The following is a 23,206-nucleotide window of genomic DNA, read 5'->3' as shown; positions in this document are numbered from 1 at the left end:
TCCATCCCGAAGGAACAGTTCGTCCTTTGCCTTGTGCAGTCACTCCAGCAAGAGTTATTTCTCAACGTTGTGCTTATGCAAACTCTTGAGCCACACAGACTCCTGGACTAAGAGACTCTCTACTCGGTGTGCAATTGAGGGCTAAGGCTGGGAAGGCTTGGCGCTGCTCCAAACTCCTTCCACAGAGGCCTGAGGGGACAGAAAAACACATGTATTTTTCCCAGTTAGGTGAATAAAGACCAGGCTCATCAAGTAAGAGTGAAAGTTACTTTATGAAGTAAAGAAAGCACTCACACTGGAGGAGAGCATCCACGGTTCCGTGTGGGTGAGACTTTACAACTGGCAGACTGTCAGGGAACAGGTGGGACAAAGGAGAAACCTGGAAACGTATTTCATGTCTATGCTAGCGGAGATGGAAGTAATTCAACTGCTTTTCTTTCTTTTCTTTTCTTTTCTTCCTTTCTTTTTTTAAGTTTCAGAGGTAGTGTTTAGTGATTCATCAGTTGCAACATCTGCTTTTCTATCTGCTTTCTCTCAGCCCAAATTAAATTTACCATTTATTTATTTATTTCAGAGTAAGCATCCTGCATTTTCCCAAGATGCTTTACTCTCCTTTTAAAAAGATTTATTTGTCTGTTTTAGAGAGAGAAAGCACTGGGGAAGGGCAGAGGAAAAGGGAAAGAGAAAATCTCAAGCAGACTCTGCACTGGGTGTGGAGCCTGACTCGAGCCTTGGTCCCAGGACCCTCAAGATCATGACCTAAGCTAAAACCAACACTTGGATGTTCATCTAGCAGAGTTACCCGGGTGTCCCTGAAACTTAGTTTTTCATTCCAAATGCAAAATAAACAACATAGAAATGCAAGACAGCACATTAAAAAGACCCAAGAGTCAAAGGAGGAAAGGTGTATCCAGAGGTGTTCCATGAAGTTGGATGCTAAGAGATAAAGAAAGGAAAACACGGAGTGTGAAGAAAGCAACATGCTGAAAGCTGAGCAGGTTTTTTTTTTTTTTTAATCATAAATAGTGTTTATTGGACTCCCATCCATTAAAATATTGTCTATGGAAGTAAGACCAACATTTTGTCTCTTTGGTTCACAGAACACCAAAAAAGGAGGGGAAAGGAAGAAAGGAGATGAAGGAGAGGAAAATGGACTTGGGTGAGAACTGGAGAAATCCCCAAGAAAGCTGGGGGGAAAGCCCGTGCTTTTGGTTCTCTGCTCTCCCTTCCAATTCTATAATTAGCACAGGAAAGGATTCCAAGGCCCACTTTGGCTTATCTCTTATATCTTTAAATCCATGCCTGTTCCTCAAGTATTTAGTTAGGAAGGAGAGCTGTGAGCTAGTAAAATCTGGTCCCCCACCACCTCTGGAATTTTCCCCACAGAAATAGGACACAATAAAGTCAGACAATGCAAGCATTCACTCCAGGGATGCCTCTGTTCTGGTGAACCAGAATGAAGCTTAACCAAATAAGCTGGGGAGCAACTTAAGCGAAGTGGAAAGAGAAAATGGTTTTCCACTTCTAGATATAGTGAAATACGTTAGCAATAGCTTTGGGGTCTAAGAAAACCCAATGAGTTACAAGTGATCAGTTTCATGATGGCCTGATGAGATCACCGTTGAAGTACATTAATGATGATTAAAGTTAATGAAAAAGGTGCCTACATAGTTTGTTTTCTTTAAAGTGTGTCTTTTTTTTAGCCCCACTTTGTTGAGGTGTGAATGACAAATAAAAAGCTGTGCATATTTAATGCATACCACTCAATGAGTTTAGGAGTCAGATCATGTCCTTTTGGGATCATGTGGTAATTAGAAAGCTTAAACATTCTAAACATACAGAAATGCTATGTGGATCACTTTCGAGGCAGAGCATGGTAATACTAAGTGTCTAAATGTAGCTATTTTGTAAAGAGCTCTCTTTGATTAGAAGGAGTTTAAAAGACACTAAGTAGGAGAGCTCTAGCCCAGAAATGATAGCGAGATTGATACAGTGGCCATGGGCTGAAGGAGAGGGGAGGCAGACGGGAGAGGTGATCTTGGGGTACATCAAATAGGACTTGGAGAGCAAGCAGACCTCGTGGGGAGCATGAAAGGAGAGCCAAAGCAGGCCCAGGTCCCCAGGTTAGATGGCCAGTGTGACACGCGGCATCAGTCGCTGAGCTTGCAGGCGACAGAGGAGGAATTCATGCCACCGTGCAGCTGGTCCACCGTGCACCTAGTCGGTTAGGTGGACTGACACCCTGGTTAGGTGCTCTAACCACGCACCTGCAGAGGGCTGTGTGTTCTCCAGATGGGTGACAGACTCCTGCCAGAGTACGGACAACTCACTCACCCTGGCTGCCTATCTTCACAGTTACAAAATGACGCTTGTTTTAATATTCTCGTAACATCATTGTGTTTAGCAGTTAGTGTCGATATTCAGAAGCCCTCAGATGATGCACACACTTAGTGGATTTTATGAGTAGACCAGTTACATAAAATGAACTCTGTGAAACCAAGAATTATGCCTTTTGGGTATCCCATTTGGTAATCCCTTACCGTACATACTAGGCCACGGAACAAGCATGCTGGGAGAGCGGTCCTTGGTGGGGTGGGGGGGATGACACGGAGGATAGGAGCCTAAGGAGGTGTCAGGAACAGAGGGATGCAGCCAGAGAGACCCCCTCCTCTGCGTTGTCTCCAGTCTTTGTACCTCCCTTTCTATAATCCAGTAATTTAAAAATGGTTTCCCACGTGTACAATATTCGCTTCATTCACTGACAGAATAGACACTCAATGTTCAAATCTACTGAGAGTAATGGCAATTAAAGTGGAAACTTTAATTGGAAACTTTTTTCATTTGGAAACTTCTAAAAAACACATAACCAAGAAACTGAGAAAAAGTCCAATCAAAAGTTGTTAGAGAAAGTAAGAAAACAATTTTAAGGAACTCAGTGTTCATACAAATCAGTCTGATCGGTTTTTTGTCCTTCCTTCTTTCCAATTTCTTTCTCCCTCTCAAAGTGTGGGTTTCATTGACAAACTTGGGAAAAGAGGTGTTGGGGGAACACTCATTATTTAGAAACCCACAGCTGCCCAAGGGGAGTTCTGAGTCATAATTGATGTACTTCACCTGGGAGCCTGTAACAATGATTTCTCTTTGTGTGAACTCTTGAGCAACATACACTCCTGAGCTAAAACACATTCTACTCAGTTTGCAATTGGATGTGTGTTGAGGACAGGCCATTGTTTCCAGCATCAAAGGAATGAATGAAGATAGTCTTGTTTGAAAGACTCCACCCCCAAACTACTAGAACTCATAGCAATTCAGCAATGTGGCAGGATACAAAATCAATGTACAGAAATCAGTTGCTCTCTTTCTTTTTTTTAATTTTTAATAAATTTTACTTGTTTGACAGACAGAGATCACAAGTAGGCAGAGAGGCAGGCAGAGAGAAAGGGGGAAGCAGGCTCTTCTCTGAGCAGAGAGCCTGATGCGGAGCTCGATCCCAGGACCCTGAGATCATGACCTGAGCCGAAGGCAGAGGCTTTAACCCACTGAGCCACCCAGGCGCCCCCAGTTGCTTTCTTATACATGAACAGTGAAAATATAGAAAGGCAAATTAGAGAATTGATCCCATTTACTATAACACCAAGAACCATAAGATACCTTGGAATAACCCTAACCAAAGAGGTAAAGGATCTGTACTCAAGGAACTACAGAACACTCATGAAAGAAACTAAAGAAGACACAAAAAGATGGAAGACCATTCCATGCTCCTGGATCGGAAGGATAAACATTGTTAAAATGTCTATACTGCCCAGAGCAATCTACACTTTCAATGCCATCCCAATCAAAATTCCACTGACATTTTTCAAAGGGCTGGAACAAACAGTCCTAAAATTCGTATGCAACCAGAAAAGAATTGCTAAGGAAATGCTGAAAAAGAAAAACAGACCTGGGGACATCATGTTGCCTGATTTCAAGCTTTACTACAAAGCTGTGATCACCAAGACAGCGTGGTACTGGCACAAAAACAGACACATAGAGCAGTAGAACAGAGTAGAGCCCAGATATGGACCTGCAATTCTATCGTCAAATAATCTTTGACAAAGCAGGAAAAATATCCTGTGGAAAAAAGACAATCTCATCTATAAACAGTGCTGGGAAAATTGGACAGCTATATGTGGGAGAATGAAACTCGACCATTCTCTTACACTATACACAAAGATAAACTCGAAATGGATAAAAGACCTCCACGTGAGGCAGGAATCTATCAAAATCCTAGAGGAGAACATAGGCAGTAACCTCTTCGATATCAGCCACAGCAACTTCTTTCAAGATATGTCTCCAAAGGCAAAGGAAACGAAAGAGAAAATGAACTTTTGGGACTTCATCAAGATCAAAACTTCTGCACAGCAAAGGAAACAGTCCACGAAACAAAGAGGCAACCCACAGAATGGGAGAAGATATTAGCAAATGACACTACAGAGAAAGGGCTGGTATTCAAAATCTATAAAGAACTCCTCAAACTCAACAACCAAAAAACAGATAATCATGTTAAAAAATGGGCAAAAGACATGAAGAGACACTTTTCCAAAGAAGACATACAAATGGCTAATAGACACATGAAAAAATGTTCATCATCACTAGCCATCAGGGAGATTCAAATCAAAACCACATTGAGATATCACCTTACACCAGTTAGAATGGCCAAAATCAACAACACAGTAAACAGCATGTGTTGGAGAGGATGTGGAGAAAGGGGAACCTTCTTACACTGTTGGTGGGAATGCAAGTTGGTGCAGCGGCTTTGGAAAACAGTGTGGAGATTCCTGAAGAAATTGAAAATAGAGCTTCCCTATGACCCTGTGATTGTGCTACTGGGTATTTACCCCAAAGATTCAAATGCAGTGAAAAGAAGGGCCATCTGTACCCCAATGTTCATAGGAGCAATGTCCACAGTCACCAGACTGTAGAAAGAACCAAGATGCCCTTCCACGGACGAATGGATAAGGAAGATATGGTCCTTATACCTATGGAGTATTATGCCTCCATCAGAAAGGATGAATACCCAACTTTTGCATCAACATGGACAGGACTGGAGGAGATTATGCCGAGTGAAATAAGTCAAGCAGAGATAGTCAATTACCATATGGTTCCACTGACTTGTGGAGCATCAGGAATAACATGGAGGATATTGGGAGAAGGAAAAGAAAAATGAAATTGGAGGAAATTAGAGGGGGAGATGAAGCGTGACAGACTGTGGACTCTGAGAAACAAACTGGGGGTTTTGGAAGGGAGGGGAGTGAAGGGATGGGTGAGCCTGGTGGTGGGCATTAAGGTCAGCACGTATTGCATGGAGCACTGGGTGTCGTGCATAAACGATGAACCTTGGAACACTCAGAAAATGAAATAAAATTTTTTTAAAAAGACTAAATAAAAATCATCTGAATGGAAAAAAAAAATATATATATATATTCATTTGAGAAGCCAATGATTTCCCAAGAAGCCTCCAGAGCCTGACCCCACTGGGCCTTCACAGGCACTGAATGTGAAGATGAGAGGATTTGGGATGGGTCATATTTTCTTAGGCCCTGCTCAAAACTTGGCCTGGAATGATCAAAGGAAATTGATGGGGTGGCTCTTCACCATTGTTCTTCTCCCTCTATCGTCCCGCCATGTCCAATTTCTCAACAAGCAGGTAGAATGTTCTTAAAACAATGACTAGTTACTCAACCCTCCAACAATCTCCAATATTCTTAGAATAAAAACCAAAGATCTTATTAGGGGTCCAGAAAGTCTTCCTGACAGGCCCCCATTATCCCTCAGTCCTCATATCCTGCCAATATCTCCAACTCTGGTCACATTAGTCTTCCTGCTATTCCTCAAACACGCCAGGCAGGCTCCTTTCTCAGGGACTGGGCTCTTGCGGCTCTCCGTGCTGGAAGACCCAGATCTTCACGTGACTCCGTTTCTCGCTTCATTCAAGTCTTTGCTCAGTTCACCTCCTGAGAGATCTTTCCTAATCCTTCCGTTTATACAGGGCCCCTCACTCTCTATTCCCTTGCCCTGCTTTATTTTTCTTCATAGACTTATCATATCCTAACCCCACGTTATATCTTTAGTGCTTATTGTTTATTTACCCTACCTTCTGGGAGAAGGAATCTTGCACTCGATAAAGAAAGAAAGAAATTGATAACAACCAGGAAAAGTTATCAATTATCAAAAAGGGAAAAGGTTATTATTCCCTTTTAATTAGTTTAAATTCAATAGTAGGAAATGACACCAGATGAAATGTTTCAATGGTAGGTAAGATTCATAAAGGTGGCAGATCCCCAAATCTCCTTCCCCCAGTACTCACTCATTCTACAGACATTTATTGTATGTTTACTATATGCCAACCACTATGCTAGGTTCTGAGAAGGAATAAGATGAAACTCTTGTCATATGGTGCTTATGTTCTAATCTGGGGAACATGAAGTTAGAAAATAAATAACAAACTAATTTTTTTAATGTGATTTAATGAGATTAGTTCCCTCTGTTCTGAGGGAAATAAGAGAGTGATTGATGGGAAAGAGGATAAGTTCCTTCTTTAGACAGGATGAGAAAGACTCCATAGAGCTTGTGCTTGAGCTGAGGCATGAGAGAGGAGAAAGATCTAACCATGGCATGGGATGTTAATTTCATGCAAAGAAGAGCATGTGCAAAGGTCCTGTGGAGAGAAAGCACTTGGTATTTACAGGAGCAGAAAAGAAACCCATGTGGCCAGAGCACAAAGAGCGAGAGGGAAGGGTTAGGAGATGGCAAGCAGAACCAGATCTAGGATTTGCTATTTTATTTTATATATACTTTATTTATTTTAAACTCGATTCTAAACCACTAAATGCTGTCAAGTGGAGGACTGACATAATATCATTTATATTTGAAAATCACTCTGTGTATCGGTTATCTATTGCTTTATAACAAACAACTTTAAGCTTAGTAGTGTAAAATAACAGCAGTACTCATTATTATTCTCACAATTCTGGGGGCTGACTGGACTCAACTAGGTGGCTCTTGTTCAAGGTCTCTTATATAGTCTGTAAATATTGACTGTGGACGGAGTCATCTCAAGGTTTCCTGGCTCAAGTATCTGGTGGGCTTTTGGCTGGGACCTTAGCTGGGGCTGCCTGATAGAACATGTCTATGCAACCTGTCCATGTGGTCTGGGCTCTCTTAGGGAGTGGCAAGTGGGTTGCAGGACAAACAGTCCCAGGAGAGCCAGGCGGAAGCTATATCATCTTTTATGACCTGAGCTTGGAAGTGGTATGTGACTAAGTCCACATTCAAGGGAAAAAGAACTAGGTTTCACCTTTTGATGACAGAGTGTCAAAGAATTTGCAGACATGCTTAAAACCAGTACATCCTGGTTCCTGAGTGGAAAAATAAATTGTATGGGAGCAACGGTGGAGGAAGGGAGACCAGGCACTGTCAGTGCGGTGTCCGGGGAAAAATGACAATGGGGTGGAGATGAAAGACATGCAGAATGCTAGGTCACATTTGAAAGGTAGAAATATCAGGATTGGGTAGTGGGTTGGATGTGGGTCATGAGAAGGATGGACTTTCGTTTGAACAACAGGATGAGTATTGGTGGTGCCATTTACGTGGTGGAGAACACTGAGGGAGGAACCAGTGAATGGGAGGCAGGAGATGAAAACCAAGGTTCTCTATAAGACATTTGGCTTTAAGATGCATTCTCAATATACAAGAGGCAATAGCAAGGAATCTATTTAAATTTAATTTGAGTTCAAGAGGTAGGTGTACTCTTGAGGTATAAGTATGCCCGTTGTTAACATATACACAGCATCCAAAGTCAAAGGTTAGAAGAAATCATCCAGCCAAAGGACGTAGACAGACAAGAGGACTAATCTTAGAGAGGCTACAACATTTAGGACAATGTTAGAAAGAAAACACAGTTTTCTTTGGAAAGAAAACACAGTCCAAAATCAGAAGAAAACGTCCCTACAAGTGCTTCGTGCTACAGGTGAACTGGAAAATAAGCACAAGAACAAGAAAACAGCAGCACAGAATGAGATGAAAGGAAGATCATGGAACCAAGAAACAAAGAGAGGACAAATGGCCGCCATTAACGATCTAATCGATCAGTGACAAGGAAGAGAATCAGAATGGTCAAAAATAAAAATCAGGGCGGGCGCCTGGGTGGCTCAGTGGGTTAAGCCTCTGCCTTTGGCTCAGGTCATGATCTCAGGGTCCTGGATTGAGCCCCGCATCGGGCTCTCTGCTCAGCAGGAGTCTGCTTCCTCCTCTCTCTCTGCCTGCCTCTCTGCCTACTTGTGACTTCTCTTTCTGTCAAACAGATAAGTAAAATCTTTAATAAAAATAAAAGTAAAAATCAGGGGTACCTGGGTGGCTCAGTCATTAAACGTCTGCCTTTGGCTCAGGTTGTGATCCCAGGGTCCCAGGATAGAGCCCCGCATCGGGCTCCCTGCTCTGTAAGGAGCCCGCTTCTCCCTCTCCCCCTCCCCCTGCTTGTTTTCCTCTCTCGCTGTCTCTCTCTGTCAAATAAATAAGTAAAATCCTTAAAAATAATGAAAATAAAAATAAAAATTGATTTTTATTTATAGAAATTAGAGAGACAATCCAGGGTGCCTGAGTGGCTCAGTCAGTTAAGCATCTGCCTTTGGCTCAGGTCATGATCCCAAGATCCTGGAATCTGAGTCCCTTATCAGGCTCAGCTTCCTGCTCAGCCGGGAGGCTGCTTCCCCCTCCCCTCTGCCTGCTGCTCACCCTGCTTGTGCTCACTCTCTCTCTGTTTCACATAAATAAACAAACAAATAAATAAATAAAATCAATCTTGAGAGAAAGAAAGAATGAATCCAGGTTGTTAACTGGTGGCCCCGAGGTAGAGAACATGAAAAAATGAAACAGGAAAAGTTTGCAGAGATACAAAAGAATGTAATCAGCAGTCAAAGGGCACACCATGTACCTGGAAAAATTAATATAGAATGACTGGACCAGAGCCAATCCTGGCTAATCTATTGAACTTCAAGGATAAAGAAAGCATTCCACAGGCTTTTGGGCAGAAAAGCATGACCTTCACATGAGAAAAATCTTCAGCCAGCCCCAGAACTATGCATAGCTACAGCCAGTTCCAGGTGATACTAAAGTTATAGCTGGAAGGAAGACTAGAGTCATAGCTCAAAGGAAGGGAATATTCACTCATAAAGATGTCATAGCTCAAAGGAAGGGAATATTCACTCATAAAGATGTCATCCAAGTATAAAATCGTTAAGCAGAAGCTCTCAAACATGCACCAACTCAGGAAATAAAGCACATATGAGCTAAAATGGAAACTGCACATTAAAAAGAATCATCATACTTTCATTATCTTTTTTATATAATGAATCTTGAAGAAACAAATCTCATTTGTGCATAAGCATTTATCTGAAATTCAGAAAATCCCCCATCATTAGTTTCATTTGCTTCTGTTAAGCAGTTAAAGTTAACATATATATTTAAAACACATGTAAAATATGTGGGGGCACCTGGGTGGCTCAGTGGGTTAAAGTCTCTGCCTTGGGCTCAGGTCATGATCTCAGGGTCCTGGGATCCAGCCCCGCATCAGGCTCTCTGCTCGGCAGGGAGCCTGCTTCCTCTTCTCTGCCTGCTTGTGATTTCGTCTGTCAAATAAATAAATAAAATTTTAATAAAATAAAGTACATGTAAAATATGTAAAGTTATTTTTTTAAGATTTTATTTATTTATTTATTTATTTATTTGAGAGAGAGAGAGAGCTGGGGGTAGGGATCAGAGGCATCAGCTTAGAGCCTGATGCTGGGCTTAATTTCATGACCCTGAGATCATGACTGAGCTGAAAGCAAGGCTTGAGGCTCAAATGACTGAACCACCCAGGCTCAGTCTCTATAAAGTTATTTTTAATCTCTTTGTCTATCTCCCTATTAAGTTACATATTTGCACAGAAAAAGGTATGAAATGATTATCACATAATGCTAAAATAGGTTTTTTTTTTAATGGTGGTAGGAAATTTCATGATTTCTTACTTTCTTCTTTGTACTTTTGAATGTGGCTTGAATTTTATATAGATACAAATTATTTTTACAAAAATAATAGTCATTCTAAAATTTTTTAAATTAAGGAATCATTAAGAAAGTTACAGACAATAATATTTGCTCATCTCCTATTACATACTAGATATTTTACACATATTGGTTAATATAATCCACATATAACTCATCAAGTAGGAATTATAAATTCATTACCCAGAAGAGGAGACTGAGGTCTATGAGTATTTGTGAATTTTCTAGAGTCGCACTGTTAGTAAAGACAGAGTCAGAACCTTGCCTGATGCCAAAGCCAATGTCTTCCTACTTGGCCTGCCTTCTGCAGGTTTAATCAAGCTCAACTTCCTACCCCCACCCCCTCTTGTGCGCACACGAGTGTTCACACACATGCATATTTCTGCGGTATTCCATCTGCCCAGACCAGGAACTTGTCAAGAGACGTCAAATGCAATACCCATTTCCTGACCAATATCTCAATATCTCCGTGATTTGGGAAAGAGCTGCTGCTGAATTCACCCTGACAAGGGTCATTCTTAAGTCTTAATAGAGGGAGTAATGACACAGCCTTCTGATCTATGTGGAAGTGTGTGATATGCTGATATATCCAGCCCTTTGAGATGCTCTTTTGGCAGGTGGTTGAAGTGCAAAGTACTATTGACTCATGGTCCTCTCTGTCCATTTTCATTACTGATGATACTTTCTTCTTCTTTAATGTTTTTTCTAAGAATGGTTTCAAAAGTCCAAGGAAGTTTATCAATTTCTTGGTATTCAAGTATCTCTTTCACATTGAACGTTTGTGTGATGATATATACGTATAATATACTCACATATTCCTTGTGTATTCATTCACATATATACAAATCAAAAAGTGAATTCCTAATGCAAATAGCAATAAAGGTGCAACCCATGCTTCCCAGGCCATGTTAATGCTAGCCTGGAGATGAAAAATGAGGCCACAGCCATGGTCCTAGGAGAATGTCATTGGTTTTGTCCTGCCCACTCGTTTTGTGGGAACTCTACAAAACTCCGCTATAAAATCCTGATCTGCTCAGGGCATGTGTCACATGTGTTCTTGGCTAATCCAATGGATCTTCCTCCAATGTGGCACAAATTTAATTATATCTTGTGGCATTGCTGGGGCCCCCTGTAGCAATGACTGCCAGGGTTATGGCCCACCTGAGGCCGCACTGCTGCCACAATATTCACACAAAGCTAACCACCTGTCCCTCTAAATCTAGTTACCAGAAGCTAGCCAGAGTGGGGCCTATGAAATGTGAAGCAGACCAGGTAATTCCCTGGTTCCAAACCGTAGAGAGGCATCCCACCACACATCCTAAATGGCTCTCGTGGCAGGGTCTGGTCCTGTCTGACTCTCCAACAAGTCTAACATGAATGTGGGCTGGAGGATGATGGTGATGAGAGGAACAGACTGAGCAGGCCTCTTAGAATTACTTTTCCCTTGATTTTGGCCCATTACTCTTGAACCACACATGTGTGCTGTGGTTTTCTTCCTTTCTGGTGAGTCTTCTTTTAACAGACCCTGACAGCCCTGCAACCAGTCTTTGGGATTTGCCAAGGGGTGGGTGTCAGGAAACTTCAATACCCTCATTGTCTTCAATATTCCTTCACTAAAGTCATGCTGGATAAATCACTATAATTTAAGTCAGGACTTGGGACAAGTCAGATAGTCACAACTCCCTCCAAATCCAACCACCTCCACCTAATTTCTGCCTCTAAATCTTCTGAGATGGAGACTCTGAAGCTGCCAGAAATGAAAACCACTATGGAAAAAATATGAAAAAAGGACTATGGGACCATAAACAGAAGTCTCCAACTTCAACAGAAAAGTAAATAAGATGGCTTAAGTCTTTAGCCTAGTCAAAGAAGAGTCATCATGAGGGCTTTGTATTTTAAGCTAAGCAGTTCTTTTGTCTAATTAATTAGTTGTATTTGAAGTAGGCAAACACTCCCTGAAAGATTCCAAAAATAACTATTGGGCATAAAAAGAAAATATAAGAAACTCTATTTATAATAATTTTTATTTTGTGTATTGTGGTTGCATGGCCAAAAGCATTTTCCTCATGCAGGTGCGGGAACGAAGTACAGAGACCACAGCTATGAAAAATGGGAAACTATTTGAAGAATTTTTTTAAAGATTTCATTTATTTATTTGACAGAGAGAGATCACAAGTAGACAGAGAGGCAGGCAGAGATAGAGAGGGAAGCAGGCTCTCTGCTGAGCAGAGAGCCCAATGCGGGACTCGATCCCAGGACCCTGAGATTGTGACCTGAGCAGAAGGCAGCGGCTTAACCCACTGAGCCACCCAGGTGCCCCTATTTGAAGAATTTAAGCCAAGGGATGCTGAGATCAGATTTTATTGTAGTAAAATCACCCTTCTGAATTGTGGAGAGTGAATTAACTGAGGAGAAAATACAGGCAGAGGCTCTAGGTTAGGAGATATCCAGATCCTCCAAGTGAGGTTCCAACTGAAGCAGTGGAAATGGGAATTGAGAGGGGCTGAGGACCGGGACAAAGGGATTAGAGGATGAGAAATATTCAGCAGACAGAATCAACCTGACCTGGTGATCAATATATAGGACAGCAAGGGAAAGAGAGAAGTTTCACATGACTCTCAGGTTTCTAGCCTCTGTGACCGAGTGGAATCAGCATCCAGGGTATGGAAGTCATGAGGCAGGAGCTGGATACTAGAGAAACTGCCCATGTCATAGAAGTCTGCCCATGGGAACAGATCAGAAGCAAGAAGGAAAACTTCTTGCAATGTCTTTTCTTTCACCCTCTACTGACAAAGCTGAACATCATAACAGCTGGCCAAGAAAACCTATTTAAAGGGCCCGTCTTTATTTCTACAGACCAGGCAATGAGGAACGACTTTGAGTTGAGAGACAATAAATTAGTAATAATGTATAATTCACCTTTGGCTTCTCAGGTTCCTTGAAAGATTTGCAGTTTCATCTGGGTCCAAATATATGTTCCTATTCCAAGTTTTAGGATCCCATTTTTAACCAAATGATGCCCCAACTTTTATTCCCATGGGAATTTTTTGCTTTCATTTGGTGAGACTGTAAATTCTTGTTGTAATTCAGCAACCCACATACTTAAATTTGTATTCAATTTTCAAAAATAGCCCCAGAGATACAAGAAATAAGGAATTCTTTCAAGGCTGTCATGGCAACTCTTGGGTTCGAAGACCATGACTTAAGCTGAGTGTTAAAGACTTGAGATTGTTGTTTTTCACTCTGGAAGTGCTCAAGTGCATCCATTCCACACCATGGTCTCCCTAGTCGTCATTACTGTCGTAAAGGTCAAGTGCCACAGTCGCTTAGCCTCCAAGGCGTTTGCTTCAGTTGGCATTTTGCCACAATAAACAACAAGTGATAGCTTGATTAATTGTGATGTCACTTCATGTCGTAAATTACCTGTATCCCAATTTCCACTGACAAAGAACAGCACTGCCCAAGAGTGAAAGCATGACCAAACCCGTCATCAAATCCCCTCTTTGTGGGTCTATCACCCGGTCCGACTCCTGAACCAGTTCTGTGTCTGTCAGGGTCTAATCAGGAGACATAAACCACACAGAAGTTGAACAGGTAAAGTTTAATATAAAAAAGTATTGTAACAGGATCAGAGTAATGAGAGACTCGCTAGCAAAAAGTAGAAAGAACTTTAAAGAATGCAAGTGTAGCAGATATCAGGAGTAGCTTCTGTTCCTGTGTTGATATACAGTGCCCAAGGGAGGGATCCCCTGCCCCCCAGGGCTGAGATCCAGACCTTTTGGAGGAGGCACAGTTGTGCATTATTGAAGGCAGAGAAGTCATTGTAGTGGAGTTGCTAGAAATTTGCCCTTTGGAATTTGCTGGAAATCTATCTTTCAGGGTCTTTTTTTTTTTTTTTTTTTAAGATTTTATTTGTGTATTTGTTGGAGAGAGAGAGCACAAGCAGAGGGAGAAGCAGGGTCCCACTGAGCAAGGAGCCCGATGTGGGGCTTGATCTCAGGACCCTGGGATCATGACCTGAACAGAAGGCAGACTCCTGACTGAGCCACACATGTGTCCCTATCCTTCAGGGTCCTACGTTAAACTGTTAAGAGATATCTTACTGGAGGTGCTCCACTAGAAAACCACTCAAGTACTGGGGTACTGGAGTACTGGGGAAATGTGCTGACCGTTAGGTGCCGCTAACCACTGTGCCTGCTGGGACCGGGTGCTGGGAAGCTCTCTACCTGTGGACATTAGTACACCAGAACCAGACCAAAAAAAAAAAAAAAAAGAAAGAAAGAAAAGGTCCCTTGCTCTTGCACTGTTTCTCTAGCATCCTCTACTGACAGCGTTTCATATTGCGTCAGCTGGCAAAGGAAGGATGCACCTCCATGTTCACAGAGCAGGCCTCGAAGGGTGAATTTGGAACTTAGAGGCAATCAGTTGGTAACCGGTACATGATACATCATCTCCACCTGCCAAGGAAAGAAGGAAGAAAAGCAGAGTGGAAGGAAGAGAGTGGAAGTTGGGTCCTTCAGGCTTGCAGACTCAGTCTGAGGGGGACGGGAGAAAGACCATCATAACCACACAGGTTGAAGCCAACATAACTTCAAGACTGTCACCCTCCGCTGGACCCTTGATGCTTCCAAGAAGTGGTCTGCATGTCTTGAACCAGCTTTTCTTTCTTTTTTTAAAAAAAGATCTTGGGCGCCTGGGTGGCTCAGTGGGTTAAGCCTCTGCCTTCAGCTCAGGTCATGATCTCAGGGTTGTGGGATCGAGTCCCACATTGGGCTCTCTGCTCAGTGGGGAACCTGCTTCCTCCTCTCTCTCTCCGCCTGCCTCTCTACCTATTTGTGATCTCTGTCTGTCAAATAAATAAAATTTTTTAAAAAATCTTATTTATTTATTCAACAGAGAGACACAGTGAGAGATGCAGCCCAAGCAGGGGGAGTAGGAGAGGGAGAAGCAGGCTTCCTGCAGAGCAGGGAGCCCAATGTGGGGCTCCATCCTAGCACCTGGGATCATGACCTGAGCTGAAGTCAGACACTTAATGGCTGAGTCAGCCAGGCACTCCTTTAGCCAATTTTTCATCTCCCCTGTTCCTCCGAATGCTTCTCTGTGTTCTTCATGTCCCTAGCCCCAGGAGTCTGCCCCTCACTTGCAGACAATGACTCCATCTTCTATTTCACAAAAATTTGGAAACCATCAGACAGAAATTTCCTCAACTTTTCGTCCCTAAATCTACCTACTATCCATTATTTCATCTTTTTCACTTAGGCTATAAAGCAAGCCTTAATACCCCTTGTGGTGGACCCTGTCTCACCTTCTGGAACCTTACGTCAAATGTTTTCCCACTTTCCTGTATCTTTAATCCATGCCTCTTTCTCAGTTCCTTCCATTCGCATTTAAGCTACTCAAGTTTCTTCCATTCAAAAAGCCCTCCCTAAACTCAGTTTGTTCCTATGTAGTTATGCCCCCTCTTTCCTGCACTTCAGAGCCAGGTTTCTTCATTGAGTTGTCTGTGTTCCTGTCTCTGCTCTCTCACGTCCCATTCCTTCTTCAACCCACCCAGTCAGTTCTCGCCAGTGACCTCCATAGGCCCAGATCTGCCCGACCCTTTCTAGAATTTACCTGGCTTGTTCTGTCAGGAACAGTCAACGCACTTGACCACCCTTGCTCTCCCAATACAATGCTTTCTTTTGGTTTCCACTATACTTGTTTGACTCTCTCCTATCTCTAGCCCCTCTTGTTTTTCTCTGTGTTTGGTAATCTACACCTCATTATGTGAAGAAGAGTTTATTTGTTCACTATTTATATCATGAATGTCTATATTTTTCAATTGGTTTTAACGAGTTATTATCATCATTTACTTTGATAGTCAAATTGTCCCAGATCTGGCAAGTGCGAGCTCCTTCAAATTACCTTCTGTGTCATTTTTTAAAAAGATTTATTTATTTATTTTATCTATAGAGAGAGCAGGAAAGTAAGTGCAAGTTGGGGGGGATAGACAGAGGGAGAAGGAGAGAGAGAATCTCAAACTACTCCTCACGGAGTGAGAAACCTTACATGGGGCTTGATTTCATAACCCTGAGACCATGACCTGAGCCAAAATCAGGAGTCATATGCATAACCACCGGAGCCATGCCGGCACCCTCCCTTCTGTGTCTTTTGACATGTTCCCATCATTATTTGAACATTTTCTTCACAACAAAATTTTCCAGCTCTGTCTTATACATTCTCTGCCCAAGCCTTGTCGAATTCATCAGTTTTCAAGGACCTCTGTTTTACTTTTTGTGGAGAGTAGTATTTAGAAGCTGATCTGGGCAATAGGCATGCTCATTGCTGTTAGGTGTCACTGCTCCCAGGCCTTCTTGGGACAGCACAGGATATAACTGTATGTCTACCACTCCCTGACACACACTTTTATGTCTATACTTACATCTCTCTCTACATCATAAAGCATGAATTTGCACCAACACTTCCAATTCCAAGCCAACAACACAGGGCTCAGTCTAGTTCCCCCTTTTCATATCTGTACCAATCTTCAAAAGTAAGAAACATGGTTCCCAGTGTCCCTAATATATCCATGTCTCTGTGAGCTCAATCCCTTTCATGGAGCCACCACTGGACACCACTGGGCTGTCCCTGCCACCCCACTCTCATGCTGTTCTCAGACAGACCACCATGACAACCTCATTTGGTCTTGTCAAGCCTAAATTGAATTAGAATGCAGGGAAGGGAAGGAGGAAAGGGAAAAGAAAGAAGCAAAGAAGAAAAGGAAAGGAGTCATGGGGTTGGCAGGAAGGGAAAGGAAGCTGGCCTCTCTGGTTACCAGAGGCCTACCCTGCCTTTCCAACCCCTCCAGCATTTGTGCTGCTTGCCCTATGACCTCTTCTCTTTTCTCTCCACCACCTCTCCCTAGATGAAATCACCCCCTCTTATGGTGTTCATCTATTTGATGATCACAACAAAATATGATTCTCTATTCTATTTCTCTTGTGAGCCTCTAACTTCACATATTTATCTACTAGAACCCACTCTAGGATGGTTACAGGCATCTCAAATTTAACATGTCCAAAAAGCATCTTATTATAACACTTCCCCAAAACATGACCTAATTCTGCACTTTTGCCTCAATAAAAAGCATAAACAGAAGTACCTGTTGCTCACAAGAAGCCTAAGCATTACCTTTAACTCTGTTCACCAACTCTCATGATTCTGTCTCCTCAGATCTCCCAAACCCACTCATCTTCTCCATCTTCACTGCCTCTCCCCTGTTGGGGTCTCTGAGCCATCTGTTCCTATCAATGCCTCCTCTGCACAACAGTCTGAGGAATGGTTCTACTCCATGTGTCTGATCATGTCATTCCCTCATTTAAATAATGTTCCCTTGTCTCCTGGATAAAGTCCAAACTCAACAGTCCTACCCTACAAAGCATCATCACTGTCTTCCTCTCTCCATTTTGTCTGTTTTCTAAGTCAACAAGATCTCTTCTCTGCCCCCCCCCAGATGACCCATACTCTCTCTTCAGGGAGACTCTGGAGTGTTTTATGCCCTCTGTTTGGAACACTCTTCTTAAACCACCTACTCTCAACTGGGCTAGCTTCTGCTCATCTGAATCTTGTCAGCTTTGACATCACTTTCTCCTGAGCACCCTCCCTAATTCCCTAAACCTAGGTGAGGTGCTTCTCTTATGAATGAGTGGAAATTAGAGAGTGTGTCTTCACAGGAAGGGGGAATTAAGGGTACAGATGAAATTAAGGGTCCTGGTATTGAGCCCCACATTGGACTCCCTGCTCAGCGGGGAGCCTGCTTCTCCCTCTCCCACTCACCCTGCTTGTGTTACCTCTCTCTCGGTTAAATAAATAGATAAATCTTAAAAAATTATAAAAAAGAGAGAGAGAGTACAGCCTTCTCCCATAGCCAAGCCATTCTCCACGTGGGGGAGGGGCAGAAGCACATATCAGGAAGCCAGGATCTATACAAACAACTGTGCACATACTGTAAGGGAAGTGTTATTACTCCCTTTCACAGATAAGAACCGAGACTCGGAAAGAATAAACAGAAGTGGTAGAATCCAGATGTATGCAGTTAACACCTTGAGTTATAAGTACAGTATCTCTTATTATATCGTTCTTCTGCACCGCACCATGAGCTAGTTGAGGTCAAGACAAGTCCGACTACACTTTGTGTTTCCAGCTCCTGGCACAAAGCCTAGCACACAGTAGGCTCCCACGAGAGGCTGAATCAATTAGTTGATAACTAATAACTCAATTAACTAATTGACATGGATTAATAACTACATGTCCCAGACTGTTACAATATTATATAATGCCACCCAACCCATAAATCCAAACTCTAATAAACCCTTGGGACATGTCCCTTGGCTCCACTGCAGCTTCTAAAGAATGCTGGGACCCCATGGAGCAGTCTACAGATTCTGGGTAGAAGAAAATGCGTTACCATGAGTGTCAGTCCGTGCTGCTGGTACTTCGAAATTTCAGCATGCCTAAGTTCCTCAGGTCATGGAATAGTTTAGCAGATCTCTTTCTACTTAGAATCATCCCTCCCTCCCCAAGTATCCCACCCATCCCTCCCTCCATGCACTCCCCACACACTCTAGAGTCCATCAAAATTATTGTATGTAATTTGAATCTTTAGGGATTGCCCCCAGTGAGAAGTAGGATTTTTTAAAGTCCCATGAAGCAAAATGTTTCACAGCCACCAGACGAGTCATGTTTCGTGCCTTGCTGGAAACCAGTGCTCCAAGAAGCCCCCAGCGGCTCCTCAGCGTCTGCTCAGTTCCCCTCTGCGTCAGAGCTGATAGGCTCTGGTGCTTCACCATGGCCAGGCATTCCCAGAGTGCACCATTTTGTATGAACATTTTAAACTGAGTCCCTGTTGCTGTAAAGGCCCAGTTAGTACATTTATAACTTTCCAGTCTTCATGACTTTTGAAGAACCAAAACCCCAAAAAGCCTGTTTTATTTTATTTTATTTTATTTTTAAGATTTTATTTATTTATTTGACAGACAGAGATCACAAGTAGGCAGAGAGGCAGGCAGAGAGAGGGGGAAGCAGGCTCCCTGCTGAGCAGAGAGCCTGATGAGGGGCTTGATCCCAGGCAGAGGCTTTAACCCACTGAGCCACCCAGGCACCCTCTGTTTTATTTTATTTTGCTTTATGATCAGCTACTCTTTAAAAAAAAAAGATTTTATTTATTTATTTAGCGTGATTGGTGGGGAGGGGCAGAGGGAGAGAGAGAATCTCAAGCAGGCTCTGCATTGAGCACTCAAAGTGTGCCAAGGGGCTCCATTTCAGGACCCTGAGATCATGACCTGAGCCAGAACCAAAAGTCACATGCTTAATCCACTGAGCCACCCATAGGCACCCCTATGATCAGCTACTCTTAAAAATGAAAATTGATACCTCTGCATTAATGTATTACTTCATAGTTTATTAGAAAGTATTACCCCATAAATTGGTTTACTTGACCCTTGGAACAATCTGGGAAATATTATTATCTCCATTTTACAAGTGAGAAGTCAGAGGTTGAAAGAGGTTTTATAATTTTCCCAAGGTCACACAGCTAATAACTGGAAAAGCCAGGACTAAAATCCAGGTCTTTGAATAGCAAATAGCATTCTCTTTATATTGGAAAGAACCTTAGTGGTGTTTAAGTCTGAGCTCAAATGAGAAACTGAAGTTCGGAGAGGCTGAATGAACTTCTCCATTCAACTCATCTTTCTGGGAGACTTGCTCATAGCAGAGGAAGAACATTCAATCTCCATTCTTCACAGTCTATCTTAAGAATCCACCATGTTCGAAACCACACATGTACCTAGAGGTACAGGAATGATTTGTATTATTAATCATGTAGGATTAGGCTGAATAAACTGAAAAATACTGGTCACATTCCTCATCACAAACCTCGAAGGGAATCTCCAAATATCTCAGCTGTGCTAAAATATTGTATGGAGAATGCTTTAAAAACAGGCTGAAACCATTTTTAGATGGTACTGTGATATTTCTGTGGTGCTCAAATAGTATGTACTTTTCTGTAGTTTGGACAGTAAAATTGATGCTATAGGGATTTTGTGACTGCTATGAATGGTGCCGAAGTAGATATGTCCTAAGAGAGCAAATCCCCGGACACTTGGGACAGGAAGGACCAAAAGAAACTTCTTTGTGAGAAATACAATGAGTATTATTTTGGGGTGCCTGGGTGGCTCAGTGCGTAAAGCCTCTGCCTTCAGCCCTGGTTATGATCTCAGGGTCCTGGGATCGAGCTCCACATCGTACTCTCTGCTCAGCAGGGAGCCTGCTTCCTCCTCTCTCTCTGCCTGCCTCTCTGCCTGCTTGTGATCTCTGTCAAATAAATAAAAAAATCTTTATCTAAAAAAAAGAAATACAGTGAGTATTATTTCGATATTTGCTGTGGAAATTCCAGAAACATATTTCTTCATTTGTTCTAACTGCTCCGTAAAGCACGTACTCGGAGCCAGTCACTTGAAGTGTGTCCGACAAAACCCATTTGCCCCTGTTGTTCCCTGTCTTGAGTTACACAGCCGTGTAAGGTTATTTGGCAGGGCTTTGAGCCATGTGGCTCTCCAGCCATCACTTGGTTCAGTGTCCACCCACCCCCACTGCCAGCTCCCTGGGTGGGCTGGACTTTCTCAGGAGTCTCAAGGCAGTAAAGCACAGGCCTCGGACCCTCCCTGAACCCAACCCCAGAGGCCATCCCCCAAACTCCAACTCTTCCTCCATCCTCAACGGTCTCTCTGAGCTGGTCCCAAAAGCCTTCTGGGGCGGGGAAGCAGGGTAACTATAAATTTTATCCTCCACTTAGGGTTGTCAAATTGAGCAAATATAAATACAGAATGTGTTGCTAAATTTGTATGTCAGATAAACAAATAATGGGGGGATCTTAAAAATGATCAGTTGTTTATCTGAACTACAAATTTAACCTCTTACGTTATCTTCCAATACCACTTGCACTCCTCTCTCCCCAGGTTTGCGGCATAAAAGCCATCAGGAACCTTCTAAAGATGGGGAGTGAAAACTCAGAACACAGAGGCTTCCTGGATGGAGAAGCAAAGACTATAAAAATATCTCGCCTTTGTTTGAGTCTCCTGCGGCAGTGACGCTCAAGCACAAATGAATGGCTCAGTGATTGCCCTGCCAGTGAAGCTAGGTGATGGCTGATGACAAGGTTTTTATAAATTGCTGTCTCTGTGACAAGGCAACTTTAGGATTTGGACGGAGGGTAGATTCTTGGCATTCACAGGTCCAGTCCTGAGACCTTCACAAATCCCCAAATTCATGAGTATTACTTCAGTGTAGTTTAGTTGAAAATTTTAAGTTATCCTTCAGACTCTTATGATTCCTATAGATACAGGATTTGAAAGTCAGTTATCAAATAGTCTTCTGGGTAAAAAAAAAAAAAAATTGAGTAGATGCCTCTTAGCTTTTCCTAAATTTCAGACACCAGATCTAGCACTGACTTTCATTTAAGGCCACTTTTCATTAAGGTGCACCTTGTACCTGAATCTGAGTCTGGCTGAGGCCAGAATTCCTGGACTTGGGGCAGGAGCCACAACATCTCAGGCCATGCAGCAAATGGAACTCGACCATTAAGCAGAATATGGGAACTCAGTTTATAGGAATTACAAGGAACACCTGAGGAGGCAATAACAGATGGCTTAGAAAGTGTGGTTTCATCTCCAAGTTTACACAGTGAATTATTGTGCCCAATTTGTTTGGATATGTTGCAGAACACCATGACTTCAAAAGAGTGTTTACACCGTTTTTGTGCAGATTGCATTATTACAGCCCTTGGGAGTGGCAATGAAGAATGTCCTGGGTTGCCCAAGCGGAATAGTTGGCTGAGTGTCCAACTCTTGGTTTCTGCCCAGGTCTTGATCTTGGGGTCCTAGGATCGAGCCCCAAGTCAGGCTCCTTGCTAAGTGTGGAGTCTGCTTGGGATTCTCTCTCCTTCTCCCTCTGCCCCTCCCACATGTGCTCTTTCTCTCTTTCTCTCTAAAGTAAATAAATAAGTCTTTAAAGCAAGCAATAAAAGAATATCCTCCCTGTTGGGAAAAGCTAGTTTCTAAAAGATCACTAAGACCAGCCCCAAACACTGATGCATTTATCAGCAAAATTTATCCAAGTCGTGGTGAGTATACTCTGAAGAGAGTATGATGATCTCATACTTCATCAAGAGAGAACTAGCCAGCGTCAATAAGCATCATAATCAGCAAGCACTCAGTGACAGCACTGAGGAAGGACTGGAGATACAGGCCGTGCACAGATTACAGCGAGGCAAGAAACAACAGCCTGAATAATGGGAGTGGAGCCGAAGACCGTGGTGACAGTTCTCACTGTTAGCAGGACCTAGTACCAAATGGACCAAGACATCTGATGACTCCTGGTGTGAGCTTGGTAACAGGATTAGGGTTAGGGTTAGGGTTAGTGGCAGTTGGTCCAGTACTAGATAGTGCTAGTGAACAGACCAAGTGTTCAGGTCTCATCCCCCACTGATTGAAGAAGATGATGGGGCACAGACAAGAATAAACCACTGTTAATCCCTTATCCAAGTTCCTGGCTGTGAGGTCAGCTTTAGAAGAACGTGAAGCAAAGGAAAACCAAACTGGATGATCCTCGATACAGTGAGTGACAAGCAGGAGTAAACCATTTACACAGCAACACCAGTGGACAGTTCACTGTATTGAGTGGCTCTTTTTCTTTGGAATTGGCCAGCGAGTAATGCTGGAAAGTGCACAAACCCATGGAACTTTATTACGGACCCGCAGAGTAGCCCAAATGAGCCTTTACTAAAACCATGTCTGAGAATGAATTTTTTATAGCCTTTTTCCTTAATATTAAAGATGTAATGTCTTTACTTTTATGGACAGAATCTTGGATACATTGTTTGGTTTGCCTTCTGAGCCATGCTCGTTTACACTATTAGAATCTTATCCTCTTAATTTAAGATTTCCTTTTTGGAAGTAACAATAATTATTTAGTATTTTTTCTTTTATTTTAAAAATACATCTAAGTCGTATGATTTCACAGACTAGTGATTCCATTTGGAGCACCCTTTTGACCCAGCAATTTTTTGTAGTTCTGTTTTCTTCTTTTTT

General features: G+C 42.5%; 1 pseudogene; it reads left to right on the top strand.

The window, feature by feature from the left end:
- Window positions 1-18,519: 18,519 nt before the first annotated feature.
- On the top strand, window positions 18,520-22,881 carry LOC101686394 (annotated as a pseudogene).
- The last annotated feature ends 325 nt before the right edge of the window (window positions 22,882-23,206 follow it).

Source organism: Mustela putorius, unplaced genomic scaffold, assembly GCF_011764305.1.
Source record: "Mustela putorius furo isolate JIRA1106 unplaced genomic scaffold, ASM1176430v1.1 tig00000139_pilon_pilon_pilon, whole genome shotgun sequence".
NCBI classification, from domain to species: Eukaryota; Metazoa; Chordata; class Mammalia; order Carnivora; family Mustelidae; genus Mustela; species Mustela putorius.
This window is presented reverse-complemented; position numbering and strand designations above follow the sequence as displayed.